Source organism: Crinia signifera, chromosome 9 (assembly GCF_055691185.1).
Source record: "Crinia signifera chromosome 9, ASM5569118v1, whole genome shotgun sequence".
Taxonomy (NCBI): domain Eukaryota; kingdom Metazoa; phylum Chordata; class Amphibia; order Anura; family Myobatrachidae; genus Crinia; species Crinia signifera.
This window is the reverse complement of record NC_139225.1, coordinates 153,428,916-153,454,579: the sequence shown is the minus strand read 5'-3', so window position 1 is coordinate 153,454,579 and position 25,664 is coordinate 153,428,916. Positions and strand designations below refer to the sequence as shown.

The 25,664-nt window shown below is 45.9% G+C and overlaps 5 non-coding genes across 5 annotated transcripts; 3 read left to right on the top strand and 2 right to left on the bottom strand.

The window, feature by feature from the left end:
- Positions 1 to 2,931: 2,931 nt before the first annotated feature.
- Positions 2,932 to 3,041, bottom strand: TRNAL-CAA (transfer RNA leucine (anticodon CAA)). Its single transcript has 2 exons — positions 3,004 to 3,041; positions 2,932 to 2,977 (listed from the first exon to the last, which is right to left on the bottom strand). It is a non-coding gene; the product is annotated as a tRNA-Leu (tRNA).
- A 678-nt stretch (positions 3,042 to 3,719) lies between these two features.
- Positions 3,720 to 3,793, bottom strand: TRNAN-GUU (transfer RNA asparagine (anticodon GUU)). Its single transcript has one exon. It is a non-coding gene; the product is annotated as a tRNA-Asn (tRNA).
- Positions 3,794 to 4,834: 1,041 nt separating this feature from the next.
- TRNAR-UCG (transfer RNA arginine (anticodon UCG)) lies at positions 4,835 to 4,907 on the top strand. The gene has a single exon. It is a non-coding gene; the product is annotated as a tRNA-Arg (tRNA).
- Positions 4,908 to 14,247: 9,340 nt separating this feature from the next.
- On the top strand, positions 14,248 to 14,320 carry TRNAA-AGC (transfer RNA alanine (anticodon AGC)). The gene has a single exon. It is a non-coding gene; the product is annotated as a tRNA-Ala (tRNA).
- Positions 14,321 to 15,816: 1,496 nt separating this feature from the next.
- On the top strand, positions 15,817 to 15,889 carry TRNAR-UCG (transfer RNA arginine (anticodon UCG)). The gene has a single exon. It is a non-coding gene; the product is annotated as a tRNA-Arg (tRNA).
- The last annotated feature ends 9,775 nt before the right edge of the window (positions 15,890 to 25,664 follow it).

Here is a 25,664-nt window from a genome sequence, read left to right as displayed (position 1 = left end):
AATAGTAGCAGTAAAAGGTCTGACTTAAAACACCTACAGTAAAACAGAACAGGTGTTATATATTATACAAAGAATTGGTTGATGATGTCTAGGTTGACGTGCACATAGTTCATAGTTGTCACTGGAAAAAAATTGCTACAAGAAAAAATCAACACAGAAAGTTCAACACATGTAAATGTTGACATAAATGTGGCACTTCATCGGTGTCCATGTCGACACATGAGAATGAATATGAAAACATTCAAAAAAGAAAAATAAATCTTCAAAAACTCATGTCAACCTTTTTCATTGTCGACCATAGCCGTGCCAGTGTTTTGCATGTGCCATTTAATCCTGGGGTTGCCGTGAATCGCGCGCTGTGGTGGGGGGGAGGGAGGAGGTGAGGGGTGTACGCGAATCACGGGAGGAGGGGTCATGGGTGGATGCCGTGAATTGCGGGAGGGGGGTCGCGGGGGGGGGGGGGGTGTGGGTGCCGCGAATCGTGGGAGGGGGGGCGCGGGGGGTTGCAGTGAATCGCGGGAGGGTGGGTCGCGGGGGCGGGTGGTTGCCGCAATGACAGGAGGGGGGGTCAGGGGTGGGGAATCGCGGTAGGGGGGGTCGTGGGGGGCACCGTGAACCGCAGGAGGGGGGGCCCGGGGGTTGGCGCGAATCGTGGGAGGGGGGGTCGCGGGGTGCCGCAAATCGCTGGAGGGGGGGATTGTCACGGGGTGGGGCCGCGAATTGAAGGGGGTGTGCTGCAAATCGCGGGAGGGGGGTCGCGGGGGGTGCCGCGAATCGCCACAAGAAAAAATCAACACAGAAAGGTCAACACATGTAAATGTTGACATAAGTGTGGCACTTCATTGGTGTCCATGTCGACACACGAGAATGAATATGAAAACATTGAAAAAGTGAAAAATAAATCTTGTCAACCTTTTTCATTGTCGACCATAGCCATGTCAGTGTTTTGCATGTGCCATTTAATCGTGGGGATGCTGTGAATGGGGGGGTGGGGGGAGGGAGGTGCATACCTCCCAACATGACCCTCTCCAGGAGGGACACATTGCTCTGTTTCTGGACTTTCTTCTTAATTTATGAATTACCATCACCTGTGCTTAAACACCTTTCTTATCAATTACCCTGTTTAAAATGACAGGTGATGACAATCATAAATTAAGATGGAAGTCCACAAACAGAGCATTCTGTCCCTCCTGGAGAGGGTCATGTTGGGAGGTATGGCGGTGTGGGGCGCTCACCTGGTGTGTCTGGTGAGTAGCTGTGTCTTTGCTGTTTAACATGGAGAGGCAGAGGGTGTCTGGCACTGTCTGTGGGCTCATGTGTGTCAGTCATGTGAGTCAGAGTTTGAAAAAAAAAAAAAAAGTCATGTGAGTCAGAGGCTCCACCCAGCGTGAGAGCTCCAGACACACTTTGAGTGACAGATGTAGCCAAATATATAAGAGATATGTGACTACATTTGCGTAACTATAGCACCGCAGCCCCCGCGGCCACAGGGGGGCGTTGTGCATGTGTGGGCGCCGGGGGGCTGTGGTGCTATAGTTAGCCCCCTCCCATCCGCCCATCTGCCACCCGCCAATCCGCCGCCCGCAGCCTTACCTGACTTCACTGGTGGGTATTCTTCTGCTAGTGAGACGGACCACAATAAAATGACCGCCCCATATAGCAGACAGTTCTCTGAAACTGTCTGCTGTATGGGGGCGGACATTTTGTGTTGGTCCGTCTCACTAGCAGAAGAATGAAGCCAGCAAGGGAGCCGGGACGGGACCAGCAAGACATATAAGGCTGCGGGCGGGGGGTGCGGCGGGGGGCGCCCCCTATTAACGGCGGGGGGGCGCCCAATTCATAGTTACGCCACTGGGTCTGCAGCTAGTGTCAGCCAGGACGGAGGGCCAGTAACCAGCACTGAGGGTTTGTGCGGGATGACTTGGAGTCAACCGGCCCCAGCATGGGAGGTGTGAGAATGGTGTTCTTACCTGTGCCTGCGTTCAGACGGTTGCAGCTGCCGGAGTACGCACAGCAGGAAAGTGTCTCATGAGACACTGTTGCATAGAAGCTAGTTACTGGGGGGACTAGAAGTTATTTTTACATGGAATGGGGGAAGCTGGCAAGGAGGGGGGGGGGTATACGATGGTGCAGCATAGCAGAGAGTTCTACTGCTGGGGTGTGTAGTGCAGAGCCAGATTAAGGCAGGTCTCTGGGGGTCTCTGAAAGGGCCCCCCTCCAGCCTTAATCCAATTAAGATAATCGGTTTTGCTCGGCTACTCCAAATGACCAGGTTCTTCTTCTTTCATCCTACTACACCAACCTCGCAATAAAATGATTCCTATTTTATTTGCTTATGACATTTTGTGACGGGCCACCTAGTTGCCCATATTACATTATTTTGGCTTAAGGGTGCCTTGAAAAAGTCTTGTAGACCCAAATGGTGCCCTGGACTGAAAAAGTTTGGGAACCACTGCTCTAGAGGGGATGCAGTCAATTTCCTGGCGTTAAGAATCCCGACCGCCGAAATCCCGACCGCCGAAATCCCGAAACTTTCTCCCTCCGTGGGTGTCCACGACACCCATAGAGGGAGAATAAATTAGCGTGCCGAGTGTAGCGAGGCACCGGGCCTGCTGCGTGGCGAGCGCAGCGAGCCTGCAAGGGGGGGGCGCTCCACGTCCCCCCTTGTCGGGATTTCGGCGGTCGGGATTTTGAACGCCGGGATTCCGACTTCCGGGATTACATACCGAATCCCTCTAGAGTATTGCCTCTGGGATCCACAGAGGACGGAATCTAGAAAGGAGCAGAGGAGAGGCGCTTCCTGGTGCATTACCCAACATGTAAAATTTATTAACATACAAGAAAAGACTTGTACCAAATATTATATATATAAATATAATGACAGAGAAATGTACAACTTCCGAAGCCAATCTTGTTCACAAAAACACCACATGTCAGAAGTGGGATTTGAACCCACGCCTCCATTCGGAGACCAGAACACCCAGTTACAGGTAAGAGATCACTCTTGAGTCTGGCGCCTTAGACCGCTCAGCCATCCTGACACCTGATGTTCTAGCTGACGTCTGACATTGTATGTGCGGGATGTGACCACAGACCTGAGTCTCTTCTTGGTATAACAGCTCTTTCCTGCATTATCTGGTGCTTGTTGCATGTTGATTCCAACCCATATAACTCGGCAAACACCATGTACCAACATAAAATACATTACAATAAGTGTAAATATAACACTGATGGTGCTTTCAGGAGTCACACAATGCAATGTATACACAGGGGAGAGAACAGAAGAGTCTTTGTGCTCTTTAAAGAATTACTTTTATTAAAGCGTTACATTTATATTATATTAAACATAATAGTCATTCCTTCTGTTCACCAGAGGGGGGTGCTCCAATATACATGGGTGGTAGAAGTACACATACAGTATACAGTACAATGATGACACAGTACAGGGGGGGGGGGGAATTGGCAAACATATAAGGATACAGATATATGATATGATTGGAAGCCACAAACTCTGGTTTTGCCAGTTACATTATTTACCATGTACTTGTCCTGTGTGCGTTTGTACTGTAAAATACATTTTTTTTTGTTTTGTGTTCCTGCTCATCTATGTATTGTCAGGCGCTATGGAACCCTTGTGGCGCAATAAAAAAATAAACAATAATAAAAAATGTATAAAATTACAGGATAACAATATAATGAGAGAAGGAGGAAAACATCACCGTCCCTGGGTGGGCTTGAACCACCAACCTTTCGGTTAACAGCCGAACGCGCTAACCGATTGCACCACAGAGACACATGCTGCAGCTGGCTGAAAGATCATCAACTTCTAGGCTGCTACAGATGTATACAATAAAGAGAAGGAATTGCTGCGCTGAAATAAAGATATGAAATACAAATAAACAATGTCATAAACAGTTTTGTATATTAAAACCAGCAATGGATCGGTGTGCATAGGACCTATGTATAGTCACCCTTAGTCTGCAGTTTTGGGTTGGCAAGTGTCCGTTCTTAAATAGGTCCCTCTTATGAATATTAACTCCACTTGGTATAGATGGAATAACTTAATTGCATCCGGCATTAGAGAGTTGACGTTCCTCCCAAGATGGAAATTGGGCAGGTATAGTTAGAAGTTCCTTTAGGAGATGGCAATAAATAAGATGTCTTGTGCCAATCAAATAGTGGAGGAGGGGCTGGTCTGTCACTGTCTCAATGTTCCTCGTTGGAGACTTAGGGCACTGTGACAACACAATAAACACCAACGCGTTTGGCTGGAACTTCAGCTTTATCAACGTGCTACAGACATCTGATCATAAAACCAGCTGTAGCTTTGTCTGTATGACCTGGAGAAATGATCATTTTATCAGTATACTACAGGGTTGCCACTGTCTGGGAGAGGGCAGCTAGGTCTGTGAAGACGGGATGGGAAAGCGGCGGGGTGGGGGTGGAGCTACTGAGAAAAGTCCTGTTTTGGGGCATGGCCAGCACAATCGTATCATCATGGCCACGCCCCCTGCTATGCAATGCCGGTATTTCAGGCATTGCACAGGGTTTTCCTGTGATGTGAAGTCTGCGGTGGTACAGGGTCATACATGTCATTGTGTAGCCTGACAATTGAATAGTGAGTTTAACGTACCTCTCACCCCACATCACTGTCTATACCCCAGTGTTCTCCATTGGAGTCAGGGTAAAAGTTTTAACTCAAATACAAAAAATACTATTTATATTTATTTATTATTTATTTAATTTGTATAGTTTACAAATAAAAGTACACATTGCAATTAACCAGTAAAATGTCCTTAATGGTGAAACTTTTGGTTCCCTACATTTTTCATGTGACCGCGTGGCCTAATGGATAAGGCGTCTGACTTCGAATCAGAAGATTGAGGGTTCGAGTCCCTTCGTGGTCGTTTTTTTTTGCCTTTTTTTTCTTTGCAATTAAATAAATAAGGCAGTTTTTTAATGAATTTATTCGATGTTTAATAATATAGAATTCAGAAACCTAAACACAGATTGGAGTAATTCCTGGCAACACACAGTGCAGGCCTTGGGGTGGGGGTGGGGGGTGGGGGGGTCTATTGTCATCATAGAATGGTCACAGTTACAAACAATAGCACAGCCACGCAGTATGTCCTGGACAGCTAGCTCAGCATATAACTATGGGATCAATAAGGCAAAAATGGGCCTGATTCAGTAAAGCAAATCATTTTGTGTCTAGAGCAACAGCAGCAAATATGTATATTTTTTTCTGTGCAGGGTCAATACCGGATGCTTCAGCATGTAGTGCGCCAATGTTACACAGCTTTATTTTTATACTGGAATTTAGAGTTCAGATCCACTCAAATCTATTTCTCTGTGCACGTTACATCTGCCCCATCTGCAGCACAGCATGGTTTTGCTAATCTGTGTGTTGCCCATTTGTATCCTGATGGATCATTGATAGATTATGGCCAATGTTGAATACTTTTGCCATTGATTGGAAGAACCAGATGGTTCCCTCCATCGATGGCACAGCAAAACCGAGGTTTTGCTTTAGTTTTTTTTCTTCAAAGTGCCGGGACATGGAGCACAGGCCCGCCCCGACACTTGTGAAACCCCACCCCTGTGTTTTGATTGGCGGGACATAGCTTAATACTATCGAGGGCCATTGGCAATGATGGCCATGCCTAATGAAGAGACCTCACCGCACCCATGTGCACCCTGCCCCCACTCTCCAGCGATGACATCACAGGTTGACAATGATGACTCATAGGCAAGGGCCCGTAAGTGATAATAAGAGAACTTCCGGAACTAACAGAAGCAAGGCCGGCAGACAACAGAACAGTGGTATGAAACATATGCAGTAACTTCTTACAGCAAGGGGAAACAAATATACATATATACAAAGTATCAAGGTAAAGTAGCAGTTTCAGACATGTCCCAGAGAGATACTGGACAGAGCAATGCCGGTCCTGGTAAATGTTACTGTAAATATATAAGCACTGTCAGGTACAAATAAAGGCTGTGAGCAGTAATCAAACAGCAATTAAACACACAGGTCACTGGGAAATGCATATTGGATATCAGATACAGCAATTAGGACAAATATTCATTGAGCCCATGTGGGGCCTCCGTCCCAGAGCCAGATTAAGGTCTAAATGGGCCTGGAGCTGAAAATGATCAAGGGCCTATTATGCGCAATAATAGGGGTTGTGGCCAGCACCTAATAATGTGGGGGCGTGACCAGTGTTCTGTCTGGGTGGTCTGCTCATGGGTGTGTCTGTATTTGTGTAAATACTTTCAACTAATTATATATACCTGGAAAAGGCAGGGGGCTGGCATAAGAAAAATGCAGGGAGATATTTTGGTGGGTGCCCTCCAAAGGTGCACATGCAGGATGCCGATACTTGTGGGGTGAGGCGACACTGCAGTCATAAAAAAAATACTGAAAGCTAAAACTTGGTAGACAACATTTCAGCACCTTTTATGTGGTCACCTAAGTTTACAGCACCATATACCCCTTATACAAAGCATGCAACACAATAGTAACCCCCTTATACTGTACTTGCCTTACACATTATGCCACATGGAATGAGCCAATAGCACATACATTAAGTCAAAATTCACGTTATGCCACACAGATTAAGGCAAAATTCACATTTTGCCACATGGATTGAGCCAAAATGCACATTATTATACCTCCTTAAGAACCATTAGAACCTGTCCTTAATAGTGTCTAAGGACACTGGACCAACAGCTATACAAGCAGAGCGTGGCCAACGCCGACACACAACGGCTGTGACACTTGATTCCCTGCAGCATCCGCCCCCAGCTGAGTGCGTGCGGTCGGCTCCCTGACGCAGTGAGCTGGTCTCAAAACTGTGGTCAGGTTTGTGGAAATAACAGCGAAATTTACTAACTAAGGTACTCTGCTATACTGTTTTGCCGGACTGTTCCCACATATATGGTATAGGAGGTTATACCCACAATAAGTGAGGCTTAAAGCGACAACATTACAGGTGCCTTTCTAAAATTGAACTTCAAATCATTGACCGCTATTATCTCTCCATGGGGGTTATTCTAGTCCATTCTTTCTGACAAAATCCTTCTAATACCACTTTCACATCGCCGACACGTTTTAAAAACCGGTATTTTAAAACGGTAATTGAAACGGGTCAGAGCCTTAACATTGCCGCAGATTACCATTTTAAATACCGGTTAAGTCTCATTCAACATAGCAGTGAAACCGGTTCATCACGAACACGTTTCAAGCCAGAGGGCGGTATTCAATGAGCCTGATTCGCCAGGTTTTTATGGCGAATTTGTGCTGTTTGGCGAATTTCTGACAAAAACGGTGAATCACCCTATTCAATGACCACATGGCGAATACATTTGAAGGTTTTTTTCGCCATGATTCACCGAGTAGCAATCGCTATCTTTTTATGGTGAAGTGGAATGTGAACTTTTAAAATAAAGTGTTTTGTTTTTTACATTTGGTGTAAAAAAATCAGGAATTTTATTCTGAGGAGGGGCATGCTATTTTTATTCATGTGCTGTAAGCACATGAATATATATTTAATTTTAAAAATAATATATATATATATTTTTTTTACATAGCAGCCAGCAGGGGGCGCCGGAGCCGAGCCGCTCATTACATATTCATATATTCACTGCACGATCATTACGATCGTGTGTAGTGAATATACGCCCCCCTGCTGGCACCCCCGGGGGGGCAGCCTGTGCTGCCTGGCACCCGGGGAGCCCACCTAACCCCCCACAAAGGTCTGGGCTAGGCAGAGAGACTACCATCTCTCTGCCTGGCACCGTCCTGAGGCTCCCTGCGGCAATCGCCGCAGGAGCTCATATTCGCCAGTCAGGGGCTCGCTGCCCCTGACTCGTTGAATACCGGAGCCCGCCGGCTCCGGAACGTGGCGAATGTGCAGCGAATCCTTTTTTGGATTCACATTGAATACCGCCCAGAGTGTCAACATTGCCTGTCATTTTACTCTGTAGCTTGTGTTGTTTGCCTGAAATACCCTTTCAGACACATTGTACACATTCACATTGCACAAAAAACGGCAAGGAACCGTGTAGGACTCTGCTTTTTACACGGTTCGAAATGCCAGTTAACTTTAAACGGTAAATCGGCTGTGGTGCATTCACAGTGCAGGCTTAAACGTTTTAAAAAGGGAAAAAAACGGCAATTTACCGTTTTAAAAGTGCGATGTGAAAGGGGTATTAGATGGACAAAACCATGTGCACTGCGGGTGGGGCAGATGTAACTTGTGCAGAGAGAATTAGATTTGGGTGGGGTTTTTCTTTAAAGTGAGATCTATATTGAAGTGTAAAATAAAGCAGTCAGTATTTTCCCTGCACAGAAACAAAATAACTCACCCAAATCTAACTCTCTCTGCACAAGTTACATCTGCCCCCCTGCAGTGCACATGGTTTTGTCCATCTAAGAAGGATTTTGTCAGAAAGAATGAACTAGAATAACCCCCATGTGTAGCCATAAAGCTACAGATCAAGTGACTCTCATACTAAAAACGGGTCTGCCTGGACTGTTTTCACCTTTACAAATAAAATATAGAGTCCAGAAGCATTATATTCCTGTGGAAATGCTAATCTGAGAGGTTGCTAATTAATTGGCTATTGGAGCATATGATCAATAGGGTCCATTGAAGTATACCACTAGCTGGCAGGAATTGGCAAAGTGTTACCGTCCTTTTTACACATTTGTATTAATTGGACTATTTAGGGATCTATACATTAATGTATATTATATACAATTTTTTATCAATGTTCTTTTGTGTGCAATATATTACAAATAAAAAAGAATTTTATAACAGTTAAATTCTGAGTGTTCCCTGCGCTCTCTAGATACTGGTTTTCTTGTTTTTAACAATAGTAACCCCCTTATACTGTACTTGCCTCTTACACATTGTGCCACATGGAATGAGCCAAAATTCACACCGACTGAGCCAAAATTCACACTATGGCACACAGATTGAGTCAAAATTCACGTTATGCCACAGAGATTAAGGCAACATTCACATTTTGCTACATCGATTGAGCCAAAATACACATTATTATACCAAACAGATTGAGCAATAATGCACAATATGCTTCATAAATAGGCTCATTGCCAGGGGTTCCATTCTCATTGCCAGGGGTTCCATGCTCATTGCCATGTGGGATAACATGCTCATTGCCAAGGGGGAATACATGCTTGCGGTAACTGGGGGACAGCCGCCGCCGCGCAGAAATGACAGCCATTGACAGCCGGGCAGAGAGCAGGGGGCTGCCCGGCTGTATTCAGAGCACTGTATGTCCCGGCTATTTGAAATAATACCCCTTTCACACCAGAAAATGCAGGGACTTAAGCTGGGTACACATATATACAATTGTCGGGCCGTTCTTCCGTTCTGGGTCAGACGGCCGTTCAATTGTATATGTGTGTACGCTGTCCCGTACGAGCGATAAACGGCAAAAAACTGTCTTGACCGTCCATACTCGGTCGGTCGAAGGTTCTTTGCGGTTTAATTTTCATCTGACAGGACGGCCCCATATCGGTACAAAAGTGCAGTGTGTACGCAGGTTCAATCGATATGCTGCCGGTTCTTGCGACTATACTGCCAAAGCTGGAACGCCCATGTGGGCATTCCATAGCTGCATCATCTCTCCTACAGCACAAGAAGCGTTCACCTCTCCCCATGTATATTTAAAGAAATAATCCTAATATACATGCACCCCATCTTTATAGCAGGTCGCCGTATCTGTCCTTAGTCACCCTGCCGGCTGCTATAAAGACGGGGGAAAGCATCTACAGTCAGCCGGCAATTATACCTTGATTGTATTACAGCAACTGTTTCTCTTTGTATGTTTCATACGTTGCTCTTATAAGCATTAAATTGAGACAAAGTATCAGATTGCAGAATAGTGTTAAACTGCGTTAATTGCTGCAGTATGATATTGTAAATACTGTATATGGTAATAGACTGGGGTGAGTTACAAATAATGAACTACTGTACACTAGTTGCTGCAGTGTAGTATAATAAGCACACGGCCTTTTGGCTAAGATCAAGTGTAGTATCTGTTCTTATCAGTGGGTATGGACTGGCCTCTGGCAGAGAATAGAGAAAGGCTGGACTGAGTAGCTGCTCTGATGGGCGGAGGGTGTGGGACCCCTCTTTTTTGCCTGGGAGTGGTGAAAAGTCTGGCTGAGTACCTTCACCTCTGCCTTTGGTAGGAGGTGTTGTTTCCGTAAATCCACTGGTAAGAGGGGGGGAGAAACACTGGGCCTAGTAGTTTGACTCTCTTGACGCGGTTCGTAGCCCCCGAAGGATGAGACAGCGAAAGGCTCAGTCTAGTATCCATTCCCAGGGAGCGGAGAAAAGCTGAGACCGAGTAGATTGGTCCAGGTTGGGTAGGGCCCCAGCCTGGGCACAGCGAAAAGCTCAGCCTAGTATCTTAACCCTGGGAGCGGAGAAACACTGGGACCGAGTAGATTGCTATTCCGAGGGGGGTGCAGGCCCTAAGGGAGTCTTTCGAAAAGCCCAGTGGAGTACCCATTCCCATGCCTGGGGCTGGAAAATGCCCTACGATGGGAACAGAGAAACCTTGGTCGGACGCTGCTTGGAGTCCGAGGCTGCACTGTGCCCCTGGGGAAACTCGGGGGTGCCGAACATGCACGGGTGATCCCAAAATCACCATGCACTAGTATGGCACTTGCACTGCGCACTTCCCTTCAGGTAGCGCTTCACGTCCTTACCACATCCTTTTGGATGGGGTAGGACAATTTTTCACACCCCCACCCTGGCCTTCTGGCTAGGGTCCTTTATTATTTATTTCTCTTCCCCCTCTCACGTTTGTCACTTTTCACGTTCCTTGTTTTTTGTAGTTTTGTCACTTTTTTTGGGGTTGTGTGGTCGTCCCTTTCGGGCCTTCCATTTCCCCAATGTGCCGAACCTCTCGCCTTTTGGGGAGAGCTTCGGTCCCCCCGAGGACGACCCCGAGCCGCAAGGCGGAGGGAAGTCCACTGCGGGTCTCTCCAAACCATGGGGTGCGGAGGACCCACCGTCCTAACCCTTTCGGGGGTTGAGGAATGAGGGTCTCTCTAAGCTTCGGCGAAGAGGACCCACCGTTCCCTATTTTCCCCTCTTCGGCCTTATGGCTGAGAGGGGTTAGGGGAAAAACGGGGCCCTGTCTCCTAGGAGACGGACCCATTCGATCGCACGGCCTCCTTTGCACGTGTTTAGGCACAGCATTGGTGGTGGGGAGCACACCTCGGGCTCCTGAGTTTTTTCAAACTCAGAGGATGTCAGTCACCTCTGTGTTGTGGTAATAAATCCACACCATGTTCAGTGGATGCAGCATCTGGGGATCAAGTAGGTTAAATGTGAGCGTAGCGTAAAGTATAGACGCTAGTCACAATATAAAGGAGACGCATCAGAGAGACTATGTGTTCCGTCTATGTGTTATCTCTGGTCTTCTATGTGTTCCGTCTAGCATCTCAAAGGTGCTCTGTTCTGAACATGAATTTCCCAGACATGGGGCACATTATGTTACTCTGTGGCAATGTAATGTGTAACATAATGTGCCCCATGTCTGGGAAATTCATGTTCAGAACAGAGCACCTTTGAGATGCTAGACGGAACACATAGAAGACCAGAGATAACACATAGACGGAACACATACTCTGTGATGCGTCTATGACCTGCCGGCTGCTATAAAGATGCGGAAAGTGACTACCTAGTCACTTTGCCGTATCTGTCCCTAGTCAACCTGCCGGCTGACGCGTACCCCGTCTTTATAGTGGTCCACCTATATATGTTGTTTAGGTTCTGTAATCACGCCCCTTTGTTTTGGTATGCCCTTAACCCAGCCCATTATGATAATTATGTTTATATATATATCGTGTCAAAAGCCCAAATCGGGAGAGTGTGTATGGTGGTACAATCTTTTTCTTGCGACTGTTTGGACGGGAGTACATCGGACGTTGCAAGTAAAATTGTACAGGTGTGTACGCGCGTGATCGGCTGTTGTTTGTGGACGGTCCGACGGGAGTACGGTCGGCCGAACGGTTGCAAGAAACAGGGATTGTATATATGTGTACCCAGCTTTACCCGGGAATATGGTCTCAGGATCCTGCAGGGACATTTCCGGACTGGCCTGTTTTACACCAGCCTAGTCCTTGCATTTTCTGGTGTGAGGGGGAGAGAAAACCACCCGCCCCCCTTTAAACAAACAGCTATATCTTCGGAACCAACTGACCCATTTACATGTAGGCTTCGAGTGATTTTGGTCCCGTGAAACTGGGCCGTTTGGTTCCAGAGAAATCTGTCCTCAAACAACATGAACAGCCATGAAATTACATTTCAGAAATGAAAAAAATTGGTTTACCTGCAATATCTCTAGAACCAATGAACCCACATGGAGCAGGTATCAGATTGAAGGCCCAGCGATTTGGGTTCAACTGAGACCAACCTCAAGCTTCTGTGATGCCAGAGGGGGAACTAACCGCCATTGGAACTGGGTGGAGGTCGGAATTAGGGGGTCCCATGGGGAAAACATTCAGGTTTGCCTGGCGGTATCTCCGGTTCCTGGGTGACTACCGACACGGGGCTGGGCTCGTTGGAAAGCCCTGGCCCTCAGCTACAAAATGGGCCTATTTGGAGAATGGGCCTGGAGCTGTAGCTCCATCAGGCCCATTGTTAATCCGGCCCTGGTCTTAACCCTTTGAGTGCCAAAATCTCTGTGAGAGATGCGCAAAAAATCCACTAAAAATGCCGGCGTCCATCACATTTGTTATATAAATTCAAATAAAAAATGTGTAAAAAAAGATTCTTTCCTATATAAGGTAACACTACCGGTCATTAATGCCCCTTTCAGACCGCACTTTGTAAACGGTATATTGCCGTTTTTTTACCGTTTTAAAACGGTAATCTGTGCGGTCTGAAAGGTGCAGATCCAATTAACCGGTTTGAAAATACCGTTTTTTCAAACCGGTTAAAATGCAGGGTCCTACCCGTTTCAGACCCGGTATTTTGGGATCAAAATCGGGTCTGAAACGGTATTTAGGACCCAGCCAATGAGCTGGGTCCTAAATTCAGAGCAGCGAATATTTAATGAGCACGTTTGTTAGCCCTGGGGTGGGGGGGATTTGGGGGTGTTAACCCCCGGGGGAGGGGGTGCGGGGGGCGGCGCGCGCTGAAGACTGGCTTTGACCCTGTTTTTGGAAAGTTTCCAAAAACGGGTCTGCCAGTGTAAAAAAAAACGCACTTAAACGGTAATATACCGTTTAAGAGATGCGGTGTGAAAGGGGTTTTACCTGGCAGACCCGTTTTTGGAAACGTTTCCAAATACAGGGTCAAAGCCAGTTTTGCGGTCTGAAAGCAGCATTAGAGGAATAAAAATGTTTGCTTGGCAATTTTCAGGAGGCGATGTCTGTGCTCAAACAATTGTTTGGCTTCTGGCTGTTTAATCCGTTTCCCCTGCAGAGCTTGTTTATTGCCATTCACTCTTCGAACTGCCGGCTGGTGTTCACAATATAGTACAGACGACAGGGGCAGCGTATAAAGTAAATGTATGGAACTACACATGAGGACATGATTCATTTTCATCTTGACACCAGAAGGTAGGTGATTGAACGTGGTACCGGACTCAAGAAAGGAGCAAGTAGTGCACCCCAAGCATTTATAGACTCCTGGCTTTATAGTTAGAAAGTGTGTACTGGGCGGTGCCAAGCAAAACTGTAGCAGAGCATCCTGGGATGTGTAGTTCAATAACAGCTGGAGGGCCAAAGGTTCCCCATCCCTGATCTAGGCAAACATAATATTACAATAAGTGTAAATATACCACTGATGGTGCTTTGAAGAATCACACAATGGGGGGTGTCCTATATACATGGGTGGTAGAAGTACACATATACAGATATACAGTACAATGATGACACAGTACAGGGGGAAAAAGAGGCGTCTGACGCCGGCGCCGCACAGCGTGCAGTGTGCGCACTGACTGTGTAGCCCCGCAGCGGCCCATCCGCCCATGTCCCACCACACTCCCCCTCCCTCATCGTCCGCAGAGGTACTGTGGGGGCATTTATGCACCTGGGGAACTCTGCTGCTGTAATTTGAATATTGGAGACAACTGTGCTCTGTAATATAAATTGGTATTATTTTGTGGCCACGCCCCTTCCCGATGAAGCCACTCCCCTATATTTTTGGCATGAGCACCCACCAGCAAAAACATAAATTGACATGTATGGACGAAGGGGAATTAGCTCAGATGGTAGAGCGCTCGCTTAGCATGTGAGAGGTAGCGGGATCGATGCCCGCATTCTCCAGGTACATTTTTTTCAGTTTTTTTTTTTTTAAAAACCCACTGAAATATTTATGTGGAACCTGCTGCAATATATCACTGGGGCTGATAACCCTGACTGCATTACTGTATTGTTCTATGTTTCCTTCAGTTGCCCCAGATAAATGCTGAGGTGCTTGTTGCGCTGGAAGCCATGAGCCAGCATGCCGCATTACCCCAGTCAGCCCCGGCCTGTTATATATTCCTCCTTCTGGTAAAGCATTTTTAGTGATCAGCAGCAGCATTTTCGGTACTTGTGTAGTATCACGGCTCCCACGATGGGCATCGTATAGGAAAAAATCGCATGCCATCTCATGCGATGCGATGCGATGCGATTTTTCACAGAAAACATTGATATGTGTTAAAATCATGTTAAATGCACCCCAAAGGTAATTTGTTACTGTACCACCCCCACTATGAACGCCAACCCGAAGCGTGGCGAGCGCAGCGGTACGCGTCCTACGACCTTTTCATACCCCCACTATCCACGTCGGCATGGAGTTGAGAATAGAAAGTGTGGCGAGCGCAGCGAGCCACCGAGCCCGAAGCATGGCGAGCGGACACGGATAGCTGTGAATCCTGCGAGGGGACGCGGATACCTGTGAAGCCCGCGAGGGGACGCGGATACCTGTTAAGGTATCTGCGTCCCCTCGCGGGGCTCGCTGCGCTCGCCACGCTTCGGGCTCGGTGGCTCGCTACTCTCGCCACACTTTCTATTCTCAACTCCACGCCAACATGGATAGTGGGGGTATGAAAAGGTCGTAGGACGCGTACCGCCACCGCTCGCCACGCTTCGGGTTGCCGTTGATAGTGGGGGTGGTACAGTGTGAAAAAAGACATTTGGGGTGCATTCAACATGTTTGCTAATAATTTAAATGCATTTGGATGCATTTGTGTTCAAAATCGCATGCCATCGCATCGCATGGCATGTGATGCGATGGCATGCGATTTTTACATCAAATGCATAAAAAACCCAGAAAAATCGCATTGCATGCCATCGCATGCCACTACATATGGCATGCGATGGGAGCCGTGATAGTATACAAGTACCACATTTCCTGCACCCTCAGTCGGGGCAAGGGTGGAGCTACAGAGAAAAGTCTGGTATAAGGGCATGGCCAGCACAATCGCGTCATCATGGCCACGCCCCCTGCTATGCAATGCTGGCATTTCAGGCATTGCACATAGGGTGGAACAGGGTGTGATGTGAAGCCTGCGGTGGTACTGGGTCATACATGTCATTGTGCAGCCTGACAATTGAATAGCCTGGTTCAACGTACCTCTCACCCCACATCACTGTCTATACCCCAGTGTTCTCCATTGGAGTCAGGGTAAACGTTTTAACTCAAGTACAAAAAATACTATTTATATTTATTTATTTATTTAATTAATGTTTATAGTTTACAAATAAAAATACACATTGTAATTAACTAGTAAAATGTCCTTAATTGTGAAACTCTTGGTTTTCTGCATTTTCCATGTGACCGCGTGGCCTAATGGATAAGGCGTCTGACTTCGAATCAGAAGATTGAGGGTTCGAGTCCCTTCGTGGTCGTTTTTTTTTTTTTTTTTGCAATTAAATAAATAAGGCAATTTTTTAATGAATTTATTCGATGTTTAATAATATAGAATTCAGAAACCTAAACACAGATTGGAGTAATCATACAATGGTCACAACACAAGGACAAACTATACCACAGCCGCGCAGGATGTTTGGAAAGCCAACTAATGACATAGGACCAATAAGGCAAAATAGGCCTGATTCAGTAAACCAATTCATTTTGTGTCAGGAGCAAATACATTTATATTTATTCTGTGCTGGGTGAATACCGGATGCTTATGAATGTAGCACACCAATGTTACCCAGATATATATATATATATATATATATATATATATATATTTTGCACTCAGCACTTCCGATGTATAATTGTAGATATATTTTGCCGGGTGCCTTCCAATGGCAAGAGTACAGGATAGAAGAAGAAAGGCGGCACTCTTGGGCTTTTCAGTTTAGTGAGACCTGAACAGGTAACTTGATGCATCAGCATATTGGTTTATTTAGAACCTTCATCAGGATAAGTGCAAACAACTGTACAGGTACATGTATAAATACAGAATGTAGAGTAGGGATGGCCATCGACCATCGATGATTCAAAATCATTGATGGATTATGGCCAATGCTGAATAGTTTTGCCATCAATGGGGAGAACCAGATGGTATTGCTCCATCGATGGCACAGCAAAACCGATGTTTTGCTGTTGTTTTTTTTATGCAAAGTGCCAGGACACAGAGCATAGCTCCGCCCCCCCCCCCCCAACACTTGTGAAGCCCCGTCCCAGTGTTTTTATTGTCCCACAGGCCAATCAGTACACAAAAAAAATAGATGACTATCGATAGGTAAAACATTGATGATCACCCATTGCATAGTTTAACACTATCGACGGCCAGTTACACTATTGTCATTGATGGCAACCATCGATTGCAATGGAAATGATGGCCATGCCTAATGAAGAGACCTCACCGCACCAATGTGCACCCCTGCCCCCACTCTCCAGTGATTTCATCTCAGGTCGACAATGATGACTCATAGGCAAGGACCGCTAAGTGATAATTAGAGAACTTCCGGAACTAACAGAAGCAAGGCTGGCAGACAACAGAACAGTGCTATGATACATATGCAGTAACTTCTTACAGCAAGGGGAAACAAATATACATATATACAAAGTATCAAGGTAAAGTAGCAGTTTCAGACATTTCCCAGAGAGATACTGGACGGAGTGGGTGCCGCACAGTTTCCCGACAGTCCCGACGGCCCCTGGCTATACTCCCTCATGTGGGTCCACAACCCCCATAGAGGGAGAATAGAATAGGTGGCGAGCGTAGCAAGGGGCTTTGTTGCGCTCACCATGCTGTCTGAGTTCGGCCAGTCGGTATCCCGACTGTCGGGACCATACCACACCCGGACAGAGCAATGCCGGTCCTGGTAAATGTTACTGTAAATATATAAGCACTGTTAGGTACAAATAAAGGCTGTGAGCAGTAATTAAACAGCAATTAAACACACAGAGCACTGGGAAATGCATATTGGATATCAGATACAGTAATTAAAGGACAAATATTCATTGAGCCCGTGTGGTGGTCACCATCTTAAGGTAATAAATCCAATTAGCCTGCTCTGTTCATGGACTTCCCTGGTAATGTATGATTGCCAGCACCTGTGAGGAGATAGGTAATTGATAAGAAAGGTGTCACCACAGGTGCTGGCAATCCTACAATACAGGGGCGGATTGGGAAGTAAAACCAGCCCGGGAAATATCTCGAAGCAGCCCCAATGGGGGGGGGGGGGGGGGGCGGTGCGGCTGTTGCGCGCCGCAGGCGCGCCAAATTTTTGGGGGTGTGGCCTATCAGTATGGGGCGTGGCCTATTTCACCAAGGCCCATTATACATATACCTCACACTGTGATGCCATTATACATATACCACAAACCCTGATGCTCCATTACACATATGCCACACACCTTTATGCCATTATACATATGCCGCACACCCTGATGCCATTATACATATGCCACACACCGTGATGCTCCATTATACATATGCCACACACCGTGATGGCATTACACATATGCCACACACCTTTATGCCATTATACATATGCCACACACCGTGATGCTCCATTATACATATGCCACACACCGTTATGCTCCATTATACATATGCCACACACCGTTATGCTCCATTATACATATGCCACAGACCGTGATGCTCCATTATACATATGCCACACACCGTGATGCCCATTATACATATGCCGCACACCCTGATGCCATTATACATATGCCACACACCTTTATGCCATTGTACATATGCCACACACCCTGATGCCATTATACATATGCCGCACACGTGATGCTCCATTATACATATGCCGCACACCCTGATGCCATTATACCCATGCCACACAACGTGATGCACCATTATACCCATCCGCACACCCTGATGCCATTATACATATGCCACACACCTTGATGCCATTATACATATGCCACACACCTTGATGCCATTATACATATGCCGCACACCCTGATGGCATTATACATATGCCGCACACCGTAATGCCCATTATATATATGCCACACACCGTGATGTCATTATACATATGCCTCACACCGTGATGCCCATTATACATATGCCGCACACCGTAATGCCCATCCTACATATGCCACACACCCTGATGCCATTATAAATATGCCACACACCTTTATGCCATTATACATATGCCACACACACTGATGCCATTATACATATGCCGCACACCGTGATGCCCATTATACATATGCCACACACCGTGATGGCCATTATACATATGCCGCACACTGTGATGCCATTATACATATGCCACACACCTTTATGCCATTATACATATGCCACACACCCTGATGCCATTATACATATGCCGCACACCCTGATGCTCCATTATACATATGCCGCACACCCTGATGCCATTATACCCATGCCACACAACGTGATGCACCATTATACCCATCCGCACACCCTGATGCCATTATACATATGCCACACACCTTGAAGCCATTATACATATGCCGCACACCCTGATGGCATTATACATATGCCGCACACCCTAATGCCCATTATATATATGCCACACACCGTGATGCCATTATACATATGCCACACACCTTGATGCCATTATACATATGCCGCACACCCTGATGGCATTATACATATGCCGCACACCCTAATGCCCATTATACATATGCCACACACTGTGATGCACCATTATACATATGCCACACACCGTGATGCTCCATTATACATATGCCTCACACCGTGATGCCCATTATACATATGCCGAACACCGTAATGCCCATCATACATATGCCACACACCCTGATGCCATTATACATATGCCACACACCCTGATGCCATTATACATATGATACACACCGTGATGCTCCATTATACATATGCCGCACACCGTAATGCTCCATTATACATATGCCACACACCGTGATGCTCCATTATACATATGCCACACACCGTGATGCTCCATTATACATATGCCTCACACCGTGATGCCCATTATACATATGCCGAACACCGTAATGCCCATCATACATATGCCACACACCCTGATGCCATTATACATATGCCACACACCCTGATGCCATTATACATATGATACACACCGTGATGCTCCATTATACATATGCCACACACCGTGATGCTCCATTATACATATGGCACACACCGTGATGCTCCATTATACATATGCCCCACACCGTGATGCCCATTATACATATGCCCCACACTGTGATGCCCATTATACATATGCCGCACACCTTTATGCCATTATACATATGCCGCACACCTTTATGCCATTATACATATGCCCCACACCGTGATGTCCATTATACATATGCCGCACACCGTGATGTCCATTATACATATGCCGCACACCGTGATGCCATTATACATATGCCGCACACCGTGATGCTCATTATACATATGCCGCACACCGTGATGCCCATTATACATATGCCACACACCGTGATGCCCATTATACATATGCCACACACCGTGATGCCCATTATACATATGCCACACACCGTGATTTCCATTATACATATGCCACACACAGAGATGCCCATTACACATATGCCACACACCGTGATGCGCATTACACATATGCCACACACGTGATGCTCCATTATACATATGCCGCACATCGTGATGCTCCATTATACATATGCCGCACACTGTGATGCTCCATTATACATATGCCACACACCATGATGCCCATTATACATATGCCACACACCGTGATGCTCCATTATACATATGCCACACACCGTGATGCCCATTATACATATGCCGCACACCCTGATGCCATTATACATATGCCAAACACCGTGATGCTCATTATACATATACCACACACCATGATGCCCATTATACATATGCCACACACCGTGATGCTCCATTATACATATGCCACACACCGTGATGCCCATTATACATATGCCGCACACCCTGATGCCCATTATACATATACCACACACCATGATGCCCATTATACATATGCCACACACCATGATGCCCATTATACATATGCCACACACCGTGATGCTCCATTATACATATGCCACACACCGTGATGCCCATTATACATATGCCGCACACCCTGATGCCATTATACATATGCCAAACACCGTGATGCTCATTATACATATACCACACACCGTGATGCCCATTATACATATGCCGCACACCCTGATGCCATTATACATATGCCAAACACTGTGATGCTCATTATACATATACCACACACCGTGATGCTCATTATACATATACCACACACCATGATGCCCTGCTTCTGAGGGTCGAGAGAAGAACAGAATCCAGGGGGGGTCTATATGCTGTTATGCGGGGGGGGGGGGTCTCTTCACAAGTGTAAAGGTGCCCATACACGCACCGATCCCGGCGTTCTGGGCTAAACTAGCATCCATCGCATCGCATGCCTAGTGCATGCAATGCAATGCGATAAAATGACAGTACAAAAAGTATGTGTAGCACATACTTTTTGTACTGTGCGATGAGGTGCCGCGGAACGGGCATCTCATCGTATAGCATCGCACCGCCAGGATCGGTGCGTGTATGGGCACCTATAGTTGCTGCCTGTGATGGAGTTTTGTGCTCCTTTAAAAAAAATATATATACACACACATAAGGGGGGCACAAAACTCCATCACATGCAGCAACTTATAAGCACTTACACGTGTGAAGAGACCCCATCACACACACCCCCTCCGCATAATAACAGCAAAATGAACCCCCCTCCCACATGCAGTACATATACATATATATTAAACCCAGATATATAAAAAAAAAAATTTAAACAGAGGCCAAAATCCAATGAAAAAGATGACAGTCCCTTACACTTTATGCTGCTTCCGCCTTCCCCCTCTTCAGAGCAGCCGTCAGTCAACTGTCTCAGCCGGCCCACCCACGCTGCAGCCACTCGCAATTCTAGGCGCTGAGTCTTTGAAGTGTACTCAGTGGCCGGGTGCGCGGTGACGTCACCCGCGCACCCGCGATCGAATTTCTGGCCACCTCGTCCTCTGCATAAGAGCCGCGGGAGGAGCTGCGTGGAGCTGCGCATGCGCAGAAGCCCTCCCGCGGCCATCTTTAAATCTCACAGTGCCGCAGACAGCCGCGGCCATATTTGTTGTGGCATATGATGCTGCGGCCGCGGCCGCACGCTGTAGTCGAGCGGTCCGCGGCCCAGCCATGGAGGCGGGCGGCCTGTTTTGGTCACTTATGTACCGGCCCACCGGGATATTACCCGGTTTCCCGGTGGGCCAATCCGCCCCTGCTACAATACCAGCAGGAAAGGCCAGAAACAGAGCATTTTGTATGTGGTATTGTTTGTCCTTGTGTTGTGACCATTCTATGATTTCTCCAATCTGTGTTTAGGTTTCTGAATTCTATATTATTTTTTTTTTTTTTTTAATATATTTTATTGGGTTTTTTCAATACAAGATAAAGAAACAGTTGTCAAACAGATGACCGATGAGTTATAAGCGTGACATAACAGGATCATGGTACAGAGACAATGTATACAACAGTCCTATACGACAGTGTCACATACAAATAACATTACTCTAGATCAATAGGAATAATATAATGGAGATCCTAGAAAATATAATTATATCCGATCTAGGAAAGAATAAAAATAAATTAAAATAAGATAAACTAACTCTTGAAAACAAAAGAGCTGTAAGGGGGGGGATACAGACATACAGGGGGGAGGGACACACATTAGGAAGACAGTGTAGGGGAGTATAAAGTGGGAAATCAAGGTCAGAAGATCTGGTGATGCTGTAATAAAATACGAATAGTATATATCATACTTAATCTATCAGGAGTTTCAATTACCAGTCGCAATCCGACGCAGCAGACTCCAGGAGGTATTTTCAAACAGTCTCATAATGTGATCTTGAGATTGGGTATCGAGAGTATTAATAAAGTACTCCCATTTTTTATAGAATTTCTCTACACCTGTCTCTATATCAGGAATCGTAGAACGTCTGTCACAGTATAAAATTTGGATCAATTTCTGTTTAACTTCTATAAGTGAGGGGGCAGACCGGGTAGTCCAATGAATAAGGATAATTTTTTTTGCAACAGTAATTATTGTGGCTAGTAGTCGAATTTTATATTGTTTATTTTGTGTATCGGAGCCTAAATTCCACTTTTTGAAGTTTCCACAGATGCACGCCAATGGGTCGGGGGTCAGGTGCAGGGAGAGCATGGAATTAATAAATTGTATCACTTTGTTCCAGAATTTCCGTATCTTCCCACATCCCCAGATGCAGTGGAAGAAATCTGCGTGCGATAATGTGCATTTGACACATGCCCCTGTCTCTAAATCTGTCATGTGTTTCCTCTGGGCAGGTGAGATATATGCTCTGTGGATCATTCTGATATGGACTTCCTGCAAATAGGAGGAGTGTAGATATTTAAGGGTAGAATCATATTGGGACAGAAGATCGGGCAGCGTGGAAATACTTGGGGTATCCGTGGACCATTTTTGTAAGGTTGTAGACCAACTGGAAGACGCTGTTAGAGATGTTAATGGTATATATAGGGAGCTGATTCTGTATGGGACAGAGGGGATAAGTTTGAGAAGAGATTGGAAAAGGCATGTCAAATTATCAGGATTATTAGGTTTAGGAAGTGATTGGACATAGTGCCTAACTTGAAGATACATGAAGAAATTTTGGGAGGGGAGTTGGTATCGCGATTGAAGGTCAGCAAATGAAAGCAATTCCCCTCCGGGGTCAAATACTTTATTAATAGAGGCCAGGCCCTTCATTTTCCATTGGGAGAAGGTGGAGTTAGTTAGTGACGGAGGAAAGGCTGGGTTGCCCCATAGAGAAATATATGGGGAGTATAAGGGATTACAATGAAATTTCTTTGAGATATTTATCCAGGCTCTGTATGTATCGGTAAATAAAGGATGTTCTTTAATAAAGGTTGGGAGTTCCGACCATTTAGTGTGAAGCAGACCATTTGGTGAGAACGGGGCAAAGAGAGCGGAATCTAGTTGGGTATCTGTGTATGATTTATTGTCAAGCAGCCAGTCCCCAATGTATCTGAAGAATATGGCGTTGGAGTATTGTGTCAGGTCTGGAAAACCCAGTCCTCCTTTGTTACGGGGCAGGCGCAGTTTGGCGAGGGCTATTCGGGGTCTTTTCCCTTGCCATAAGAAGCGAGAGAAAAGGGAATTGAGGGCCTTTATATCCTTGGGTTGGAGTGTTATGGGTAACATCTGCATTATATAAAAATTTTGGGGAACAGTACGCTTTTGATCGCCGCCATTCGTCCTAAAAGGGAGATGGGCAGGGACATCCAACTATCTAAGTACCTCTTGATTTTGTCAATTATTGGGGTAAAATTGATTTTATATAAGTCAGCAAGGTTCGAGGGAACATTAATGCCTAAATATTTAATGGAAGTGAAGGAGATGTGGAAGGGTTGGAGTGACGGTAATGTTTGGAAGTATAATGGTGCGCCTTGAATCGGGAGGACCTCTGATTTGCTTAAGTTCACTTTATATCCCGAGACCCGGCCGAAAGTAGCTATCAACTCAAGTACTGCGGGAAGAGATGTAGATGGATTAGAAAGGAACAAAATCATATCATCAGCATACAAGGATATTTTAAGTACATGATCTTGGACAGAGATCCCCTCGATTATGGAGGAATTACGAATCGCGATCGCTAAGGGCTCTATAGCGATGGCAAATAGAAGGGGGGATAATGGGCAGCCTTGCCTGGTGCCCCTTGACACTGTAAATGATGAGGAGATAGAGCCATTACATGATATTTGAGATACTGGGGAGCTATATAAAGTACGTAAGATGTTAATGAAGCCAGAAGTAAAACCAAAATGGTGCATTGTTGTAAAAAGATATTCCCAGTTAACTAAATCAAATGCCTTCTCGGCGTCGAAGGAAACAATTAGCTTGGGGGACGAAGGGGGTGTGTTTGACATTTGATGGATAGTTCCTATCAACTTCCTAACATTTATTACGGAGTGTCTGCCCACTATGAACCCTGTCTGGTCCGGATGGATGATCCGTGGCAAATGGAATTTTAATCGATCTGCCAAGATTTTCGTAAATACTTTATAGTCAAAGTTAAGTAGTGAAATGGGTCTGTAGGATCCCGGCTGAGCTGGATCTCTGCCCGGCTTGGGGAGCAGTCTAATAACCGCAGAATTGAAATATAGCGGGATGGATTGGGTAGTAATGATATGATTATAGAATTTAACTAAATTGTCGCCAAGCCGGGGCAGGAGAATCTTGTAAAATTCTGCGGACATGCCATCCGGACCAGGGGCTTTCGAAGGTTTAGATTGTTGGATTACTCTCGTGACCTCGTCTAGTGTAATTGGGGCTTCTAATCTATCAGCATATTCCTCAGGGTATTGGGGGAGGGTGGGGAACACCCAAGGAGAGGGAGATGACTCTATCGGGGGGTTGTTTATGTTCTGGGGGGGTTCTGTATAGATCTGAGAATAAAAAGTCCTCATCACATCGGTTATCTGGCTGCTTGACGAAGCCATAGTTCCATCTGCGTGGGATGCGGTCATTTGGTCTACTGCATTATGGTCGACAGTCATTAGGTCGAATCCATTAAGTCAACATGCTAAAAGGTCGACATGACTCTAGGTCGACATGGGAAAAGGTCGACATGATTCTAGTTCGAAAGGTCATTAGTTCGACAGGTCATTAGTTCGACAAGGTCATTAGTTCGACATTGTCTATGTCGACATTCACAAGGTCGACATGGAGTTTTTCACTGTTTTTTGAGCCAACATGTGCCGACAGGCGGTATTTCATGCCCTACCATCCACTAGGGCGTGGTGGGAGAATAAAATAGTGTGCCGAGCGTAGCGTGGCACCGTGCCCGACGCATTGCGAGCGCAGCGAGCGATGCGAGGGGATGCAGTGCACTTTAAACTGTGTCCATGTCGACTGTGTTGACATTCAGGTAAAAAAACAGTGAAAAACCCCATGTCGACCTTGTGAATGTCGACATAGACAATGTCGAACTAATGACCTTGTCGAACTAATGACCTGTCGAACTAATGACCTTTCGACCTAGAATCATGTCGACCTTTTCCCATGTCGACCTAGAGTCATGTCGACCTTTTAGCATGTCGACCTAATGGATTCGACCTAATGACTTTCGACCATAATGCAATAGACCAAATGATCCCAACCCATCTGCGTTACG